Source organism: Oryctolagus cuniculus, chromosome 17 (assembly GCF_964237555.1).
Source record: "Oryctolagus cuniculus chromosome 17, mOryCun1.1, whole genome shotgun sequence".
NCBI lineage: Eukaryota > Metazoa > Chordata > Mammalia > Lagomorpha > Leporidae > Oryctolagus > Oryctolagus cuniculus.
Genome location: NC_091448.1, coordinates 3910140 through 3930173, shown reverse-complemented (window position 1 = coordinate 3930173; position 20034 = coordinate 3910140). Strand labels below are relative to the sequence as shown.

General features: G+C 65.4%; 1 long non-coding RNA gene and 1 other non-coding gene across 2 annotated transcripts; both read left to right on the top strand.

The window, feature by feature from the left end:
* Positions 1-15125: 15125 nt before the first annotated feature.
* Positions 15126-17046, top strand: LOC138845927 (uncharacterized). Its single transcript, XR_011383262.1, has 3 exons — positions 15126-15395; positions 15492-15544; positions 16687-17046. It is a non-coding gene; the product is annotated as an uncharacterized lncRNA (long non-coding RNA).
* Positions 15574-15736, top strand: LOC138846357 (small Cajal body-specific RNA 16). The gene has a single exon (XR_011383839.1). It is a non-coding gene; the product is annotated as a small Cajal body-specific RNA 16 (non-coding RNA).
* Positions 17047-20034: the final 2988 nt, after the last annotated feature.

The following is a 20034-nucleotide window of genomic DNA, read 5'->3' as shown; positions in this document are numbered from 1 at the left end:
TCTCTGCCCACACTCCCTGCCTTTGTTGAGCCACCAGACACACACGGCCAGCCCTGTAGGAGCGACTGACACGGGGCCCTGCCCACAGGCCGACCACGGCTCTGCGGCCCGGTCACGTCGGGGAGGGGGCTACAGGCCGGGCCTGCACACCCTGCAGACTTGCTCAGTCCTGGGGCCTCTCGTCACATCACCTCCACCCCGCAGAGGGGAGTGTGCGCCCGTATCCGTGTGTGCACGCCTGCGTGAAGGGCCACACGCACCCCTGTGTGTATGTACATGTGTGTGAGTGTGTGCACATTTAGCTGTGTCTCTGTGTGCACACATGTGCTCACATCTGTGTGAAGAGCCCTGCACGCTCCTCCCTGTGTGTGTGTGCATGCGTGTGTGCACACTTAGCTGTGTCTGTGTGTCCACGTGTGCTCACATCTGTGTGGAGGGCCCTGCATGTCCCTCCCTGTGTGTGTGTGCACACTTAGCTGTGTCTGTGTGCCTTTGCACACGTGTGCTCACCTGCTCTGGCGTAGACCCCGTGTCTGAGACCAGCAATGAGGCCAAGCTCCCCTCAGAAGGCCCAGGCCAGAAACACCCTCCAGCCCCGCTGGGGCACGTGGGCAGTCAGGGATCACACGCAGTCCCGGGTGCACCCAGCAGACAACCCGGGCCAGAGCCCGCGGGGATCCCCAGAGCCTGCCCTGCACGACCCCGGCCCTCCTGCGCCCTGTGACCGCCCCTCAGGGAGACCCCAGGCAGCTGGGCTGTGGGGGGGGGCTCCCCAGGTCTCTGCCTCCGCCCTGCCTGACCCCCGCCCTCCCGCGCCTGTGACTGCCCTCAGGGAGACCCCAGGCAGCTGGGCTGTGGGGCGGGGGCGCCCCAGGTCTCTGCCTGCGCCCTGCCTGACCCCCGCCCTCCCGCGCCTGTGACTGCCCTCAGGGAGACCCCAGACAGCTGGGCTGCGGGGCGGGGGCGCCCCAGGTCTCTGCCTCCGGCTCCCTGCCCGGCCTCATCTGCGGGCCTGCCGGGTCAGGAGAGCAGGCGTGCCCTGCCCTGCAGAGCGGCGGGCGAGGCGCCTGGGCAGGGAGCAGCCACGGCAAACCCGCCGCTCCGCACGCCGCCGCCGCCCAAAGAATGATTTTCTCTCTTTTCTCTCTTCCAGGCTGCTTTCCGGAGCGCCCCCTTGTGGCAAAGTCGCGCAGGCACCGTGTCTGAGACACCGGCGGTCCAAGGGGTCTCCCCAGCTTTGCAAAGGGTGGTGGGAGGTGGGGGGCGGAGCCCACCCTCTGCGGTCCCCTGCTGACCCCTCCTCTTCCAGGAGCCCTGGGTAGTGAGGGGACAGACGTCTGTATTCGGATGTTTTACACCGAGGAGCAGAGCCTGGTGGACAGCCAGAGTGCCTCCCCTCCCCAGGGGACCAGAGCCGGCCTCAGCGCTCGCCTTGGACTCCTTGCACCTGTCACAGTCTTGGCGGGGTTCACTCTCTTCACCCACCTCACATCCCCCAGGGCGGAAGACTGGTGAGACGTGTAACCAGGGGGCAGGAGACCCCATATTCCCCTAGCCCCACCCCCGCCCCACTCTCCATCTGTGAACGGGAACCTGAACACTCCACGGCCGCATTGTACTCCATCTTCTCAATGCATTGTCATTTACTGGATCTCAGGGCGTGGGGGGGATTCTGGTTTTGATGGCGGTCCAAGTACTCGGGTCCCGCCTCCTACACGGGAGACCTGGATGGAGTTCCTGGCTCCTGGCTTCAGCCTGGCGCAGCCCAGTAGATGGACACATCTCTATCTCTGTCTATCTCCATCTCTGTCTTTTAGGGGCTGGCACGGTGGAGCAGTAGGTAAAGCTGCCACGTGTGGTGTCGGCATCCCAAATGGGCACCGGTTCAAGTCCTGGCTGCTTCACTTCTGGTCCAGCTCCCTGCTAATGCACCTGGGAAAGCAGCGGAGGATGGCCCAAGTGCTTGGGCCCCAGCTGGCCTGGCTTTGGCCTGGCCCAGCCCTGGCCGTTGTGAACATTTGGGGAGTGAACCAGCGGATGGAAGTTTCTCTCTCTCCTGCCCCCCATCACTCTGCCTTCAAATAAACAAATAGAGCTTTAAAAGCCCCACACAATGTGCTCTCTAGGAAACATGCCGGCATGCGTCCGTGTGCAGTTAATCACACATGAAAGAAGGAAGTCGCACGGAGCCAGGCCTTCGCACACGCAGTCCTCTGTGCTCAAATCACTTCTTGCGTTTCACTGCCCGTGTCAGAGCAGGTGCCCGGAGGCTGTGAGCTCTCTCGCGGGACCGTGACCCGAGGCTCACCGCCAGCCGCTGTGGTCCTCCCTCCTCCCCCACTCTGCCCCCAGATCTGCGTTTCTCAGAGAAAGGACTTGTTGGCCACGTGGGGTCTGAGAGCTTTGGATCTGAGTTTTATTTTTAGACCGTGTGCAAAAGGAACAGAAAGGCCCGAGGCAGGGTTTGGATGCTGGCCCAGTTCTGAGACTGCCGCCTGCTCCGAGGCCCTGAGAGGGCTGGGCTCTAAGGTTGACCCCGGGGGGCAGGTTTTAGCTCCGGGGGGGGGGGGGCAGCAGGCTGCTGCGTCATAGCCAGCGAAGGAAACCCCTCGACTGCCTCTGCCCACGGGAGGTTCCGGGGGAGCAGCCCCAGCCCTGCACGACCTCCGTGGGAGCTTGAAGCATCTGCCCTCCAAGTCTCCTAATACCTGGGGACATCCTTGGCTGGGAAGACGGGACCTGTGGAGGTGCCTCTGCGGCTCCTCCAGGGGCACCTGAGCTTGGTTACCCTAATTTAAAAAAATTAGTTATTTTATTCAAGAGACAGAGTTACAGAGAGAGGGAGACACAGAGACTGAGAAATCTTCCATCCGCTGATTCACTCCCCACATGGCCACAACAGCCAGAGCTGGGCCGATCCAAAGCCAGGAGCCAGGAGCTTCTTCCGGGTCTCCCATGCAGGTTCAGGGGCCCAAGGACTTGGGTCATCTTCTGCTGCTTTCCCAGGCCATAGCAGAGAGAGCTGGATTGGAAGTGGAGCAGCTGGGACTTGAACCAGAGCCCATATGGGATGCCGGCGCTGCAGGTGGTGGCTTAATCTACTATACTACATCGCCAGCTCTGGTTACCAGAATTTTGAAAGTCAAGTGATCCCCGGACTCCTCCTTCTGACCTTGAAACTGGGATCCCTCCTCCCCCACCAGCCTCTGTGCCCCAACACCCCTGCAGGCTGAGACGGGCGTCCCGGCAGCTCCCACACAGCCTCCACTGGGACTTCCGCCGCCCAGCCCCAGAAGTGACTTGGTTTTATCAGTAGGAGGCGCTGCTGAGCCGCTGAGTAGGGGCAGGGGCAGGGGCAGGGGCAGGGGCGAGCTCTCACTGGCAGTCGTGCGTCCACGCCCGGTCCAACACCTGGCCACGGAGACAACATCCTGGACCGGTTCACACCGGCGCTTCTGCACGTGAGGTCCCCAGGCCAGCCTCACCTGTCCCCGCTGAGAACTTGCGAGCCATCCAGGTTCTCAGACCCCGCCCGGGAGCCGCCGCATGAGAAACTCCAGCTCAGTGCACTGCAGACAACACACTTCATTTGGGTAATCACTGGGGCTCAGCCACTGCTCCACAGGACCGGCCCAACGTAGATGCCCGAGGTCATGCAGAGTGATTTCCTAAATAAAAGCTCCCCGGGGCGCTCCCGTGGGAAAAGCACCTGGTTCTAGACAAAAAGCAAACTGTTGAAGCTGAGCTTGAAAAATGCTATCTGTGGCTGGTTGGTTTGTTTTCCAGCCTGCGATTAATGGGCCCAGAAGTGATTTCGTCACCTGGGCCAGTCTGAGCCCCCCACCCCACCCCGATTTAGCCCGAGATCCCTGGTTTGGGTGAATCATGTGGGACCCTGCAGCCGTTACCCATCGTCATGGAACAAAGCACCCCAAGACTGAGTGGCTTAAGTGAGCAGGGATTTTCTTAGCTGGTGACCCCGTGGGCTGGCCGTGTGGGGCTCTGCAGGGCGGTTTTCTGTGATCTGGCTGCCTCGTCCATCAGCCCCCAGCACGGGTGCCCCGGGGCATTCTGATCTCTGAGAAGAAACAATGTGCGTTTTTTTGTTGTTCTTTTTTAAGTTCTTAAGAGTTATTTATTTATTTATTTGAAAGTCAGAGTTAGAGAGAGAGAGAGAGAGAGAGAGAGAGAGGTCTTCCATCTGCTGGTTCACTCCCCATAGGGCCACAATGGCTGGAGTTAGGCCTATCCGAAGCCAGGAGCCAGGAGCTTCTTCCAGGTCTCCCATGCAGGCGCAGGGGCCCAAGCACTTGGGCCATCTTCCACTGCTTTCCCAGGCCACAGCAGAGAGCTGGATCGGAAGTAGAGCAGCCAGGACTCGAACCGGCGCCCATATGGGATGCTGGCGCTGCAGGCAGCAGCTTTACCAGCTACGCCACAGCACTGACCCCAGAAAAATGTTTTAAAACAAACGTATCCCAGGCAAAAGCTCATATTTTAGAACCACGTGTGCTGGAGCCGGCTGTGAAATTCATGAACCAGCCGCCCTCCGGTTCTCCTCCTGGGACTTGGGCAGGGGTGGTCTTGGCGGCTCCGCCCACCTCAGGGGCCTCACCCACTCCCTCAGCTGCTGTGCTGGGGCCAGGGGCGTCTCCCTCCATGCTGTCCCTCATCTTCAGGGGCCGTGACAGGGGCTTTCTGGGAAGGCACGGATGGACGCTACCCTGGAGGTCCAGGCCCGGAAGGCACGTGACTCCTGGGCCATGAAGAATTCGCACCAGCAAAGACACACCTGGCCACCCTGGTGACTGGGGGGTCCTCCCGGGGCCCCCGCAAAGTCCAGCCTGGGGAGCACCATTGCTTGCCTACACTGGGCGGCCCAACGCCGTGACAAACGACGGGGCTTTGGGACACGCGTGTCAGTTCCAGGCTCTGGAGGTCAGCCACACGCAGGCCACCTGGGAGGGGCCCAGCAAAGTCTCCGCACACCACAGGCTCCAGTGAGCTTCCCTGGGTGGCGGGGCCAGGAGGAGGGGATGGCAGCCAGTGCCCCATCGCGCGAGGGCTGACCCCAGCTGGTTCTGTGCTAAAACCACTGTAGCCCTCAACAGGGCACAGTAGGCTCCATGAGCCGCCAAAGAGCTGCTGGATCTGAGACAGGGGGAGGGGCTGCGCTGTGGCAGTCACCCGGGCAACCCCTGAACTGGCAGCCAGCAGCCAACGAGGGCAGGCGGGCGGTGTCCGTGACCTCTGGCTGTGACCTCTGCCTAAACTCCTCCACATAGCACTGCTGCACCTGCTCTTGGCCAAAGCAGGCCGAATCCACCTGCTTGGGGAAGGAGCTGCCCAGTCACAGAAGGTTGGGACCCTGGGCCACGTGATGCAGCCAGCGCACATGGGAGGCAGCCCCATTTGATGTTTGCTCCTTGAGGGCAGAGACAGCGGCCTCTTTGCTGCGTCTCCCCGGCCCGGGTTATGTCAAGGACTTGGCACAGAAGACGGATGTGGTCAGTGTCGGAGAGATGCACGCTGGGGTTGACCAGCTGCCCTGGCCACAGCTCGGGCTGGGCTGCTCCACCTGTGCTGGCTGCATGGAGAAGCAATGAGTGCCAGATCCGGGCAGGGGTGGGGCCCAGGCCTCTGCACTTCTTCTTTTCTTTTCTTTTCAGGATTTATTTACTTATCTGAAAGGTAGAATTACAGAGGAGCAGAGGCAGAGAGAGAGAGAGAGGTCTTCCATCTGCTGGTTCACTGCCCAATGGCAGGAGCTGGACCCATCTGAAGCCAGGTGCCAGGAGCTTTTTCCAGGTCTCCCATGCAGGTGCAGAGGCCCAAGCATTGGGACTGTCTTCTGCTGCTTTCCCAGGCCACTGCAGGGAGCTGGATCGGAAGTGGAGCAGCTGAGACTCGAACTGGCGCCCATATGGGATGCCGGCACTGCAGGTGGTGGCTTAACCCGCTACGCCACAGCGCCAGCCCCCGCACTTTTTCAAAACCCCCTGTGTGATCTTGTGTTTGGCCACAGTTTGACAAACAGAACTGACCGCCTGGGGAGCCAGGACCTCAGGCCATAGCCCTCGGCTTTGCTTGCCGGCTGTGAGACGCCCAGGGGGCCTAACTTCAGTAACAGAGGACTTGCATTTCTCCCACAGCTTTGGAAGTTGGAGTCCAACAAGGGTGGGACCTTGTTGGCCCAGTGCCTGATGAAGGAAGCACATTGTGGAGGGAGCGTGTGTAGGAGCTGACAGCCACCAAGGCCACGTCTCAAAGCAGAGAAAACACAGAGGAGCAGGTGATCCTAAATCCCTCAACGCCCTCCCCTCCCCGGCAGTGACCTAAGAACCTCCCATCCACCCCACCCCCGCATCACCTCCCAGTGGGAGCACCCGGGGCCCGAGCCTTCCCCCCCACCAAGCCTTTACCACCCGGTTCAGCACCAGAGTGTGGCCCAGGCTAAAACGCAAACCCAGAAACGCACATGGAGGGGAGCACAGGAGGGCCAGACAGAAGGCACCAGCCAGGGCGTGAGACACAGGTCCAGAAATCTCACACCAAGAACCGCGGGCCCGGGGCCGAGAGGGGCCGTGCCTGCCCCTGTGCCGCCACGTGGCGAGGCCCGCGCTGCCCACGCCGCCCCCGGCCCGAGTTGTCCCAGGGCAGAGCACGGCTGAGAATCGTCCCCTTCTTCCCAGTGGCCGTGGCCCGAGCCGCGTGTTCACGGCTGCTCCGGCTGTTGTTCTCGGGTTTGGTGTAGACGGATTCCAGAGCAGGCTCCCGCCAGCACATAGAGTGTTAGACGTCCAGGACTTGGGCGAGCCACTGTCATCCTGGGCCGTTCTGCAAGTACAAACTCCAGGGCCGGCCTCTGGCGCAGCAGGTGAAGCCACCGCCTACAGTGCCGGCATCCCACATGGGCGCCAGTTCGAGTCCCAGCTGCTCCACTTCCGATCCAGCTCCCTGCTGTGGCCTGAGAAAGCAGTAGAAGATGGCCCAAGGCCTTGGGCCCCTGCACCCACGTGGGAGACCCGGAAGAAGCTCCTGGCTCCTGGCTTTGGTCTGGCTCAGCCCTGGCTGTTGTGGCCATGTGGGGAGTGAACCAGCTGATGGAATACGTCTCTCGCTCGCTCTCTCTCTCTCTGTAACTCTGCCTTTAAATAAATAAAAATAAATCTTAAAAAAAAGGAAAAACTGGCCAGCGCCGTGGCTACTTGGTTAATCCTCCGCCTGTGGCATCAGCATCCCATATGGGTGCTGGATTCTGTCCAAGTTGACCCTCTTCCAGGCCAGCTCTCTGCTATGGCCCGGGAGTGCAGTGGAGGGTGGCCCAAGTGCTTGGGCCCTGCACCCCATGGGAGACCAGGAGAAGCACCTGGCTCCTGGCTTCAGATAGACGTAGCTCCGGCTGTAGCGGCCATTTAGGGGGTGAACCAACGGAAGGAAGACCTTTCTCTCTGTCTCTTTCACTGTCTAACTCTATCTGTCAAAAAAAAAAAAAGGAAAAACTGAAAATGCAAATATTAAAAACATACAGTCCCACACATTACTTAAAAAGACAACAAATACTCAAAATTCACTGCTCTTCAATGAATCTGCTGCGTGTCACTGCTGCCTGTGCCACTGAGGCCCCTGCTTCTGTGGTGTTCCTGACAGTGACAGCCCTGCCGTCGGTCGCGGGTGGCAGCCGGGTCACCCGAGGTCAGCCACGATGACAGCCTGCCATCAGGGGTGGCAGCTGGGTCACCCGAGGTCAGCCACAGTGACAGCCCTGCCATCAGGGGTGGCAGCCAGGTCACCCGAGGTCAGCCACGGTGACAGCCCTGCTGTGGGGGGTGGCAGCCGGGTCACCCGAGGTCAGCCACGGTGACAGCCCTGCTGTGGGGGGGTGGCAGCCGGGTCACCCGAGGTCAGCCACAGTGACAGCTCTGCCATCAGGGGTGGCAGCCGGGTCACCCGAGGTCAGCCACGCGGCAGGAATGACACCGTGGAAATGGGTGACTGCCATCAGTCACACTGGTTTGGTTTGTGAGCCACCGCTGACGGTGACGGTGAGAAGACCCCGCCTTGGCCCTGGGTTCTGCGGGAACGGGGAGCCTGCACCCAGCCCCGTTCCTCTTGCTGGGGCTCCCCTCCAGGGTCCCGTGGGTCAGGACTCCCCAGCCTCGGCTTCCACCTGCCCTGGCTCCAGACACAGGGTCCCTAGCAGAGCCCTCAGCACTGATGCTGGGTGTCCCCGGGGCCCCGGTGCCCCGCGGGCCTCCAGGAGCCACACTCCCTTCTCCAGCCCCCACACTGCCCCTGCCCCGCTGTCCCGGGAGGTCCCGCAGAGTCCCCACCCCCGACCCCTATGGACCTGCAGGCAGAGACTCGGCCGCTCTCAGCTCCCCTGAGCGTGGCGGGGTGGGGGGTGGGGGTCCCGAGCTGTGCCAGCGCTGACCTGCAAATCCCAGCAGACAGCACAGGGACCGCGCACCCCGGGGAAAGGCTGGGCCCCGCGGAGGGGTCTTCTCAGCCCTCGGTGGACGCTCCACACTGCACAGGGCTGCTGTCCACGGCCCAGGGACCGCCTGCGCTCGGAGCGCCACGACGACCCCCAACACGCGAGGCAAAGGTGCTGTGACCCAGCACCCTGCCCTGAGAAGACCCGACCCCGCCGGACCCCAGCCCCTCCCCCACCGAACCCCAGCCCCTCCTCCGCCCGATCCCAGCCCCGCCCCGCCAGATCCCAGCCCCGCCCCGCCGGACCCCAGCCCCTCCTCCGCCGAATCCCAGCCCCTCCTCCGCCCGATCCTAGCCCCGCCCCGCCGAATCCCTGCCCCTCCCCTACCGAACCCCAGCCCCTCCCCGCCAGACCCCAGCCCCTCCGCCGCCCCGCCCCCGCCGGGTCCAACCCCGCCCCCGCCAGACCCCAGCCCCGCCCCTGCCGGGTCCAGCCCCGCCCCGCCGGACCCCAGCCCCGCCCCGCCGGACACCAGCCCCTCCCCCACCGAACCCCAGCCCCTCCTCCGCCCGATCCTAGCCCCGCCCCTCCAGACCCCAGCCCCGCCCACGCCGGGCCCCAGCCCCGCCCCGCCGGACCCCAGCCGCCCCCAGGCTCTCGGTGGCCCAGAGTCAGCGGCAGCCCTGTGGTTCCCTCCTGAAGCCCAAGCCAGCCCTGCTGCTGGGGGAGGGTGAAACGGGCGACGGCTCGCAGCACCCCGCTATTTTTTCTAATTCACCATTGACACAGTTTGTTACGTTGAAACGCTCCTATCCTAGGTGCACAGTCGGCGAGTTTTGACGAATGCGGTCCCAATGTCTCCCACACCCCCACAGCCGTAGAGAACGCCCCCCCATTCCAGAAGCTTCCCTCCCACCCCCTCGGCCATGCCTCGCCCCCCGGCGCCCGGGGCCTGGCTAACTCCCACCCCCTCGGCCATGCCTCGCCCCCAGGCGCCCAGGGTCCCACCAGGACAGACCCTCGCGGACACGGGGCCTGGCTAACTCCCACCCCCTCGGTCATGCCTCGCCCCCAGGCGCCCGGGGTCCCCACCAGGACGGTCGCTCGCGGACACGGGGCCTGGCTGCTTTAACTCAGCGGAAAGCCAGGCCCTTCCTTAATTTTTCATGAAGTCTGTGCAGAAGATTCTAGATTGGACCTTTATGTCGGAATTTAAAATAGCCAAGCAAACCTCTGGCTTTCCTCCTGGCGTTTCAAAAGCCCTTTGCGATACAAAGAACAGCGAGAGAACCTCTGAACTTTGACCCCTGACCTTGGGCAAGTGTGGTGATTGCCCCCAGTGCTGTCACAAGAAACCACGACCCTCCCAGTTTCGACAACACAAGTGCGAGCGACAGGTCGGAAGTCGGGGGGCTCAGGATTCACAAGGTCAGAATCAAGGTCAGGGGCTGCGGCGCTGCGGGTCAGGTTGCCACCTGCGTCGCCAGCATCCAGGCTCGCCCGCTCCATGGCCGATCCGGCTTCCTACGAACGCTCCCAGGGAGGCAGCATGGTGCCCATGGTTCCTGCGCCCACGTGGGAGGCGGGGATGCTGGCCCCATGCTGGCCCACGCCGAGCCGCTGCAGGGTTTAGGGATCGAGCCAGCAGAAGGAAGCACTCACTCTCCCTCTCTCTGCCTTTCAAATAAAATATGTAAATAAATACATATAAAATGAAAAGGGCTAGGGCCGGCGCCGCCACGGCTCACTAGGCTAATCGTCCACCTGAGGTGCCGGCACACCGGGTTCTAGTCCCGGTCGGGGCGCCGGATTCTGTCCCGGTTGCCCCTCTTCCAGTCCAGCTCTCTGCTGTGGCCCGGGAGTGCAGTGGAGGATGGCCCAGGTGCTTGGGCCCTGCACCCCATGGGAGACCAGGAGAAGCACCTGGCTCCTGGCTTCGGATCAGCGTGGTGCGCCGGCCGCGGCGGCCATTGGAGGGTGAACCAACGGCAAAGGAGGACCTTTCTCTCTGTCTCTCTCTCTCACTGTCCACTCTGCCTGTCAAAAAAAAAAAAAAAAAAGAAAGAAAGAAAGAAAGAAAGAAAAGAAAAGGGCTAACCTCTCTCCGCACACCGCGTGACTGTGCTGGGAACACATGGCAGGAGCCGGTCTTCCGGATTCCAAAGCTGTGCAATTCCCAGAGTGTGTCCTGGGGGCCCAGGACCCAGCAGACGGGGGTGGCGGGGAGGGTTCTGTGATCACCCGGACTGGGAACCGTCATCCTCTCCTGGGCTCCAGCCTGGGGAAGAAACCTGACAGCTAGAACCCTGACCTCACACCCGACCCAGCGCAGCCTCGCGGTTCGACCCGGGAGCCACGGTCTTTACCGCCACCTAGTGGCGCAGAGACTCCTTGCGTGGAGAGAGTTCCGGAACCCAAAGCAGGCATCTCTGAGCTCTGAACCGGGTCACCTCTCACCTGGAAGCGGAGCAGTCGCCCACAGCCACCGTGAGGGTGGGAGGCAGCTTTTGGAGAAGCCCCGGGGGGCCGGGGTGCAGGGTCACGGTGTCGCCTTGGTGCAGTTCGGAGCCCCCGCTTGCCCACTTGCGGCGGCCGGCACACAGGGCCCTGGACGCACGCTGTGTCCGCTGGGCATCCATTCCCGGCCTGCTCCTCCCGGCCTCTCGGCCACAGGTCCTGTTCTGGATTCACTCAGGGAGAGTCGTGGTCTCAGGCTCATCCCTGTGGAGGAGCCGTGTGCTGGGAGGGCCGGGGGGGGGGGGGGCGTCCAGCCGTCCCAGTGTCCCGCGTGCTGTGTTTCACATACAGGCACTCACGCACACGCTCGGCCAGCGCCGGCCTGGAAGCCACAGCCTCGGCCCCCGGACAGAGCGTCGGCTCGGTGGGAGACACACGTGTTCACCAGCATTGGCCCAGCGTGCAGGGGGCGTCGGCACCCCAGGAAGGTGGTGTGGCTGGGCCCGATGGACTTGAACTTCACCACCTCACAGCAAAGTTCCCATGAGCCCCTCCTGTCCCACGGTCAGCGCCTGGCCCAGCCCCAGACCTGCTGTCCCTAGGGGAGGCAGTGGGGCTGAGCCGGGCAGCAGGTGGCCAGGCATGGGCGCCCTCCCACTGGACGGAGGCCACAGGGAGTGGGCACAGGTGGTGTTGTCAGGAGGGAGGGATGTGGGGGAGAGACGAGGGTGTCACAGACGCGGGGCATCTGAGGTTGCTTCCTGTGCAGGGGTGTGGCAGGGGAGCCACGGCCCAGGCCCTGGGCCCACCTCTGGGGAGCAGGGCTCAGAGCCCCCCGAGTGCTCCCTGGAGAGCAGATCCCCCCACCCTCTCTCCTGGGCTGCTGCGCCCCCCCCCGGGAGTCAGCGGGGGGCACGCAAAAACGCAGCCAGGGAGGGCCGACTTGTGTCAACCTCGCCTCTCCCAAACCCGTGCACACTCAGCTGTACTGGGGAAACTGAGGCCGCCTCCTGCCTGGAGGAGGCAGGAACTTCTCCAGGAACCGCCGTCCCGGGCACCGCGGCCTGGGGTGAGACACAGAGGCCCTTGGTGCCCCCCGGCTCCGGAGGCCGAAAGCCCGGCTCCAGGTGGCCACGGGGCTGGTTTCCTGCGGCCTCTGCCCTCGGCTCTGCGTCTTCTCCCTGGCTCAGCCCCCTCGCTCGCCCTCTGGGCCAGTCCCTGGGTCCCTGCGTCCCCGCGTCCCAGCGTCCCCGCGTCCCCGCGTCCCCGCGTCTCTGTGTCCTTGTGTCCCCACATCCCCACGTCCCCGCGTCCCCACGTCTCTGTGTCCCTGTGTCCCCGCGTCCCCACGTCCCCGCGTCCCCGCGTCTCTGTGTCCTTGTGTCCCCGCATCCCCACGTCCCCGCGTCCCCGTGTCCTTGTGTCCCCACATCCCCACGTCCCCGCGTCCCCACGTCTCTGTGTCCCTGGGTCCCTGCGTCCCCGCGTCCCCACGTCTCTGTGTCCCTGTGTCCCCGCGTCCCCACGTCCCCGCGTCCCCGCGTCTCTGTGTCCTTGTGTCCCCGCATCCCCACGTCCCCGCGTCCCCGTGTCCTTGTGTCCCCACATCCCCACGTCCCCGCGTCCCCACGTCTCTGTGTCCCTGTGTCCCCGCGTCCCCGCGTCCCTGTGTCCCCGCGTCCCCGCATCCCTGTGTCTCTGTGTCCGGCGGCCCCTGTTCTCGTGAGGACCCAGCCTTCAAGTGCCCACACTAGCGACCCCGAGTTAACCCGATGACCTTGGCCTTGACCCCATTGCCCAGTGAGGTCCCGCTCAGGGACGCTGGGGTGAGGGCTGCAGCCTGTGGACGCCACAGGGGACGCAAGTCGCTCCACGGCACCCAGAACGGCCCCGCGAGCCGGCCAGGAGGGCGAGCGCAGAGCCGGGCATCTGGGACAGGCGGGCAGGCAGGTGGGGCACCTTGGACAGGCAGGAGGGCCGTGTGCAGAGCTCTGGGGGGAGTGGGGAGGGCTTGCCCCGTGTGCGACATCGCCAGTGGCCGGGAAGTCAGGGGCCCTGGGCTGAGTGGAGGGCGAGACCCGGTGCTCAGCGGCAGCCACGTTGCTCCGCCCCACGGCCGCAGCGTGGAATGGCGGAACGCGGACCCTCGGGGAGTTAAACACCCTCAAATGCGAGGTTTCCACAACGGCCCCCTGGCGCCCCTCTCTGGGCCTTCTCAGCCCGCAGAAAGCACCGTCCCCGGCGGGCGTGGCAGATGCAGGGAAGCCGGCTCCCATGGGGGCGCGGGTGCCCCCCACCAAGGTCATCTGTGAGGCCGCACTCACCGCCCGGCTCGACAGTCCCCGTGTCCTCTGAGCCCTGGCAAAGCCGGTCCCGAGGCCCCGGGGGAGATGGGGAGAAGCCCCCAGGCAGAGCCGGGCCGGGAGAAGCGGGGTGCACGCGGTAGCCTCTGGGCAGCAGGCAGGGATGTAAGCGGGGTTCACGCGGTAGCAGAAGCCTGGAGCTCCATCCGGGTCTCCCACGTGGGTGCAGGGCCCGAGCACTTGGGCCGTCTTCTGCTGCCTCCCAGGCATGTTAGCAAGGAGCTGGATCAGAAACGGAGGAGCTGGCACTGGAACCGGCACCCACGAGGGCCGCTTTACCTGCTGCGGCACAGCGCCAGCCCCACTGGACCTTCCAAGGGCCTCACGGCCATGGGGGGGTCCCCGTCCTCTGCCCCGGGCACCTGCATGCAGTGCCCCCTTGCCTGGCCATCAGCACCTCCTGCAGTTCCCGCCCTCGGAGTGCCCCAGGCCGGAAGCGGACGTAGTCCCTGGGTCCCCACCCACGCTCTGCCAGAGGCCAGCCGAGCCCTGACCCTTGGATTTGCCTTGGTTGCGGGGGGGGGGATGTTGCCCAGGTTGGCTGGGGTCTGGGGGCCGAGCCCCCCCGCCATGTGACTGCAGTAGAGTGAAGCCGGGCCCATCCCACACCTGCACGTCCCTGCCTTTGCCCCGCGTGCCCCGCGAGCCACAGCTGAGTCCACACCCGGCTCCCAGGCGGCTCCACAGCGCCGGCCCCAGGGGGGTTGTTGGAGGCGCCGGGAGGAGCTGCCGGAGCTCACGGGGTGACCTCCCACACGGGCGCCGGGTCGAGTCCCTGCTGTGGCCTGGGAAAGCAGCAGAAGATGGCCCAGTCCTTGGGCCCCGGCACCCGCGTGGGAGACCGGGGGAAGCTCCCGGCTCCTGGCTTCAGGCTGGTGCAGCTCCAGCCGTTGCGGCCATGTGGGGCGTGAACCTGCGATGGAAGATCTCTCTCCTTCTCTCCCTCCCTCTCTCTCTCTCTCCCTCCCTCTCTCTCTCTCTTTCTCTGCCTCTCCTCTCTCTGTGTAACTCTGACTTTCAAATAAATAAATCTTTTTTTTAATCTCGCTTTGCTCACTGTCCCTGTCCCCATTCTTCGCCGGGGGTCAAGGACTGAAGTCACCGTCACCTCCCCCAGCCCCAGCACCTGGGGTACCTGATCGGGTCTCGGGGTCCTGGCCTTGGAGCTCTGATGGGTGGTGTCACCCTCCCTCCCACACCCCCACCCTTCCAGAACTTTCTGGACTTGTCCTTTTTCCTCTTTTACCACTGGGGGGGGGGGGACGGGACGGGGACAGAGCCTTTGTCTCCCGCATGTGACCGACAGGATGGGGGGGTCTCACAAATCAGCAGCTGGGCCCGCGGGCACAGGAGCAGGACTCTTGAGGCACCTGGCCCCTCGCCCCCCACTCCCGCCGTGCACCGCTGGGGGCTCCGTGGTCGCCCCCCGCCCCCTGGGGCCTCCCCCAGCCCTGCTTGGCGCACCCAGGGTGCACAGCGCCCCGCTCACCCACCCCGCGGGCCCATCAGGTTGACTGCACGTTCCCAGCGGCCACTCGTGCGGGCCAGAGTATATACCACACCAACTCTGCCTTTAAAAAATTTTATTTTAAAGACATGGGGGCGCTGACTGAGATCTTCCGTCCGCTGGTTCGCTCCCCAGACCCGCTGGCGCACACTGGGGATGTGTCCGCCCTCCTGCTACTGCGGATAACGCTGCGGCGAACACGGCCGGACAGCCTTCCTCAAATCCCCGCTTTCCGTGTTTTCGCGTGATGGGACGCTCCGCGGGTGCGGCCCCTTTAAGGCCGACTGGGAGGACCCAACGCCGCGAGCGCGCCTCTCTAGCCGCCTTCTCGATGGTGAGCCGGCGCTTCCGGCCGGAAGTACGCACGCAGAGCCCGCCTCCGGCCGGAAGTGCGCGCGGAGCCCGCTTCCGGCCTCGCCGGCCGCGAGCCCCGAGGGGAACGCGCTTTGTCCGATCTCGGAGAGAAGCGTGCCCGGGCCTCTGCCGTGCGCCAGCCCCCGGATCTCGGCGCTGCGGCGTCCCCGGCCACCCCCGGGGCGATAGCGGGACGCCCCGAGCTACCGCCTTCCCGGGGCGCGGCGTCCGGGACCGCCTGGGCCGCGCCCGCCTGCGCCCCGGGGCCGCGCGGGAGGTGACCGGGGGAGGCTGGCGCGGGGCGGCGGGGTGGCGGGGCGGGCCCGGCCCTCGGAGGCCCTGGTCCTGATCCGCGCTGTCTCGCTCTGCCCAGGCGTCCGCGGCGTGGGAGAGACGGGCGGCGCAGCCCGCGCGTGGGCGCCCCAGGTACGTGAGGCCCGCGCCCGGCGCGCCGCGCGGTCTGGGGAAAGGCTCCTGTGTGGCTGCGCCCCGTACCAGGCAGCCCGACCCTGACCTACAGTAAGCGCCCAGGGGCCGCCCCCCGGTGCGGACGTTGCAGTAACAGGTGTGAGCACCCTAGCAGCAGTTTGGTGATCATGTATGATACTGCACACAGGCCGCGCGCGGGGCCCGCGCAGGGTGGTCGCGAAGTCGTTTCCCGCGTCAGAGTTGGCCCTGGGCCCCCCAGGCAAGACCCCAGAGACGGGGCGATGGAGGTGGTGCGCTTCTCCTTCCGCCCGCCAGAGGGCGCGACGCCAGGCCCGGCGGCTCCTGGGCCCCTGGGGTGCAGCTCGGGGTGGCGGTCGTCCACTCGTGGAGAGGCTGACCCCGACCGGGCCCTTGCCCTCGGGGCGGCGAGCACGCGTGTGCGCCTCTGCCCGCGGTCACTTCCGGCGAGGAGCCGGCACAGTGCCCGCTGGAGGTCGTGGCCGGAGCTCCGAGCGGGCAGCCGGGACAACACCCCCAGCCCCTGCGGTCGCGGGGTGTCCCCTCTGCGCCCGACCTCCCACGCGCTCTGGGACGCGCGTGCCGGCTGGGCCTGTGGGGGCCTGGGGGTCTCAGCGGTGCCCACCCCAGGAAGCCTCCGCTCCTGCTGCTTTACTCTGAAACCTTCGTTATCTGCTGGGGAAGCAGCGAGGGCAGACCAGCCTCGTCCATTCGCTGGGTCACTCCCCGAAGGGCCCCAGCGGCCAGGGCTGGGCCGGACGGGAGCCGGAGCTCCATCCAGGCCCCTACGTGGGCCGTCGCCTGCCGCCTGGCACGCGCGCCCAGGCAGGGCTGGGCTTGGTGGCCGGCGGCCCGGCAGGGGCCTCGGGCGGCGGCCACGGGCAGCTCCCTGTCCGTCAGACTGCGCAGCTGCCCTGGGCGCTTAGCCGGGCCCCGCCGGGACAGAGCAGACTCCTGACCCCACACAGCCATTCCAGTGCAGGGCGGCGGGCAGGGGTCTTAGGAGACCCCGAGACAGGCGCTGTGGGAGAAGAGAGGGGGCGGGAGGGCCTGGGCGCCGTGCGGGGGTGGGGGCGGGGGCCGCGTTCCGGGGGCTCACCCCGCCTCTGTCTGAACCGCAGGTCCTGGGATGAACGACACCGCCGGAGGCGCCTGGGGTGACAGGTGACAGGTGAGGCCCCCACCGTCGTGGAGGGGAGAGGCCTGGCCCCTGCACTGCGTGGGTTGCAGCCCGTGGGGGTGTGTTCCTGGGCTGACAAGGTCGGTAGAGGCGGCAGAGCGCGCCAGCGGGGAGCGCACGTGTGTGCCACGTGTGAGCCGGCCGTGCAGCGCCCGGGGTCACCGTGTGGGCCGCTCCCCCGGGACTTCCCCAGCGCCGCCCCCGCCTCCCCGGGAGACTCGGGTCAGCCGTGTGCAGGCGGAGCTGGGGCTCCCTCGGGCCGACGGGCAGGCTGCACGGAGGGAATAAACAGTGAATAGACTCTCGGCCTGAGCGTCTTCCTGCGGCGGGACGGCGCGGGGTTGCGGGGTCCCGGGCTCAGTGGTTCTCACAGGAAGAGCCGAGAGCCCCACCTGCTCGGTCCCCAGTGGGCGCAGCTCAGCTGGGCCAGGAGCCCGAGCTGCATCCGGTCCCCCGCGTGCGGGCCGAGCACCTGGGCCGTCTTCTGCTGCTCTCCCGGGCCATGGCGGGAGCTGGGCGGCAGGACTGGGCCCGCGAGACAGAGCAGGCGCCCGGGGCGGGGGGGGGGGTCCCCGAGGCGACTGCGCCCTGCGGCACCACAGCACCGCCCAGGACAGGCAGGCTTGGCGCCGCCCCGCGGGTCCCTGTGCCGCCCCCTCCCCCGGCGCCCCCATCCCCTCAGCTCTTCCTCCGATGTCTGAGCGCCCCCCCCCCCAGGTGCCCCCGTCCCCTCCCCCGGCGCCCCTGTCCCTCTGCCCCCGACGTCTCTGAGCCCGTGCGGGAGCCACGGCTGCCCCCTCGCCTGCGGACTTCCGCTCTGGCGCCCCCCCCCCCAACGCCTCCGTGCCCTCGCCGGGTCGCGGTGCTCTCTGTTCAGTGTCCACCTTGGCGCGCGCCCCCTGTCCCCTCCCCCGGCGGCCCCTCCTGGCCTCTCTGAACTGCTGGTTCTTCCACATCTCCCAGGGGCCTGTGGGCGTGAGCTCCCGAGGGCGGTCAGGGTGGTCCAGGACAGCCACGTCCTGGGCGTGGGGGGGGGGTCAAGGCCCAGCAGGCGGTCCCGCCTCCTCGGGAGTCACGTGGTTCTTCAGCGTGCAGGAAGTCACGCCTGAGCCTGAGGCTGCGACCCTGTGGGCCGCGTGTTGGGGCAGCGGCGCCAACGGCCCCACAGCTACGCCCACGGCTCCACAGTGGCCAGGCGGTGGCTGCTTTCCCAGAGGCTCCCGCCAGCCCCGCGGAAGGGAGTTGTGAGCTACACCGGGAACGGTCCCCCGCCCAGCGGGTGTAGACACGTCCGTCCCGGTCCACAAGGACTGCCCGGGTCCAGGGCTCAGCTTGTTGCACGTGTACTCTAAGATGAAGGGATTTGTCACCCGGGCCACCAGGGGCACAGAGACGTCCCCGGTCTTGAGTGCAGCGTTCGGGAGGGGTGGGCAGGCCTGGGGCTCTGCGTTCCTCAGCCCTGGCCCTGCCGTGCTGCTCCGGGCCCACACCGGGAGAGACCGGGCGCTCAGCCCCTCGCTGACGTCCTGGCGAAGGGCCGTGTGCACACAGCGCAGTTCCTTGTTTTTAAGACTTATTTACTGAAAGAGTGACGGAGAAAGGTTCATTTCCTACATGGTAGAAGCCAGGGCTGGGCCAGGCTGAAGCCCAGAGCCGGAAACTCCATCCGGGTCTCCCAAGTGCCTGAGCCGTCACCGCAGCCTCCCAGCAGGTCAGCGAGGAGCTGGACCAGGGCTCGGCCACGGGGAACAGGTGTCTGAGCAGCAGCTGGGCCCCAGAGCCACCACGCCGGCCCGTCCCCCTCCGCGTTCCCGAGCACTTTGGCAGGGAGCCACATTGAAATGGAGCAGCCAGGACTCAAACCAGCCCTCATGGGGGCGCGGGCATCGCAGGCAGCAGCTTAAGGAGCTGAGTCAGCGCTGGCCCCTCCTCCCTCCAGCTGGAAGACTTCACTTCTAATTTGCGTTTCCCTGTCACGCGTGGTGGTTACTGACAGCCAAGGCGAGTTGGAAGATTCGGATCAATGGTATTGCCCTACACTGTATTTACTCGAGAGAGCTTTCAGTCCTAAGCTCTCTGAATAGCCAGGACCAGGGAGACCAAAGCCCGGAGGTCCCAGTCGCAGGACTCGAGCCCGGTACCCCAGTGGGACACGACGCGGCCATCTCAGCCACTGCCGAGGTGCCTGGCCCCTGGAGCGCGTTTATTTTTTTTAAGATGTATTTTTATTTACTTGAAAGGCAGAGAGGGAGAGACAGAAGTCTTCCTCCTGCCGGCGCACTCCCCAGATGGCCACCACAGCCAGGCCTGAGCCAGGAGCCAGGCGCCTCCCCCAGGTTCTCCCGTGGTGCAGGGCTCAGGCACTTGGCCGTCCGCTGCTGCTCTCCAGGTGCGTTGCCGGGAATCGGGTCTGATGCCGGATGCCGGCATTGCAGGCGGTAGCTTCCTCTGCTGTGCCACAGTGCCAGCCCCCGGAGTTTATTTTTTAGTGCCTTTCGTCACTGGCTTCTGAGATTGTAAACCAAAAGCATTTAAGTTGTGCCCCCCACCCCCAAGTTTCTCCTGCTGCGGGGGGGCCGCCTCCCTGTTCACCGTCCCAAACCTACGTGCTGTGCCTGGCCTGCCTGCGCGGCTGGCCCCGTCCTTTGTCACAGGAAGTCCCGCCCCCGGCGAGCGTGGCTCCTGGCGTAGACAAGATTATAGGTTAGGTGGAGCCGATTCTGTCCCGTAGGAAGGGGAACATTGGCTCCTGAGCCCGTGCGGGAGCTGCCGTGTGAGTGCCAGCCGTGTCACGTGTCACCCAGCAGCAGTGCGGGACAGGCCCAGTCCCACCGGTCACCGCGGGCGCCGTGGTCCGCCATGCACAGTCGATAGCTTGTGAGAATACGTTGAGAAAGAAGTCCCTTGTCCAGCACAACCCACTCCACCCCGTTGGCCTTTTTTTGAAAAGATTTATTTTATTTGAAAGGTAGAATAACAGGCAGAGAGAGAGATCGATCGATCTTCCATCCACTGGTTCACGCCCCCAAATGGCCACTACAGCCAGAGCTGGGCCAATCAGGAGCCAGCAGCTTCTTCCAGGTCTCCAATGCAGGTGCCGTGCCCCAGGGACTTGGGCCATCTTCCGCTGCTTTCCCAGGCGCATCAGCAGGGAGCTGGGTCGGAAGTGGAGCAGCCAGGACTCAAACCGGTTCCCACCCATGTGGGATGCCAGCACGGCAGGTGGCGGCTTTACCTGCTACGCCACAGCGCCGGCCCCAGGGAGCAGCTCCCAAACGGCCACTCCACT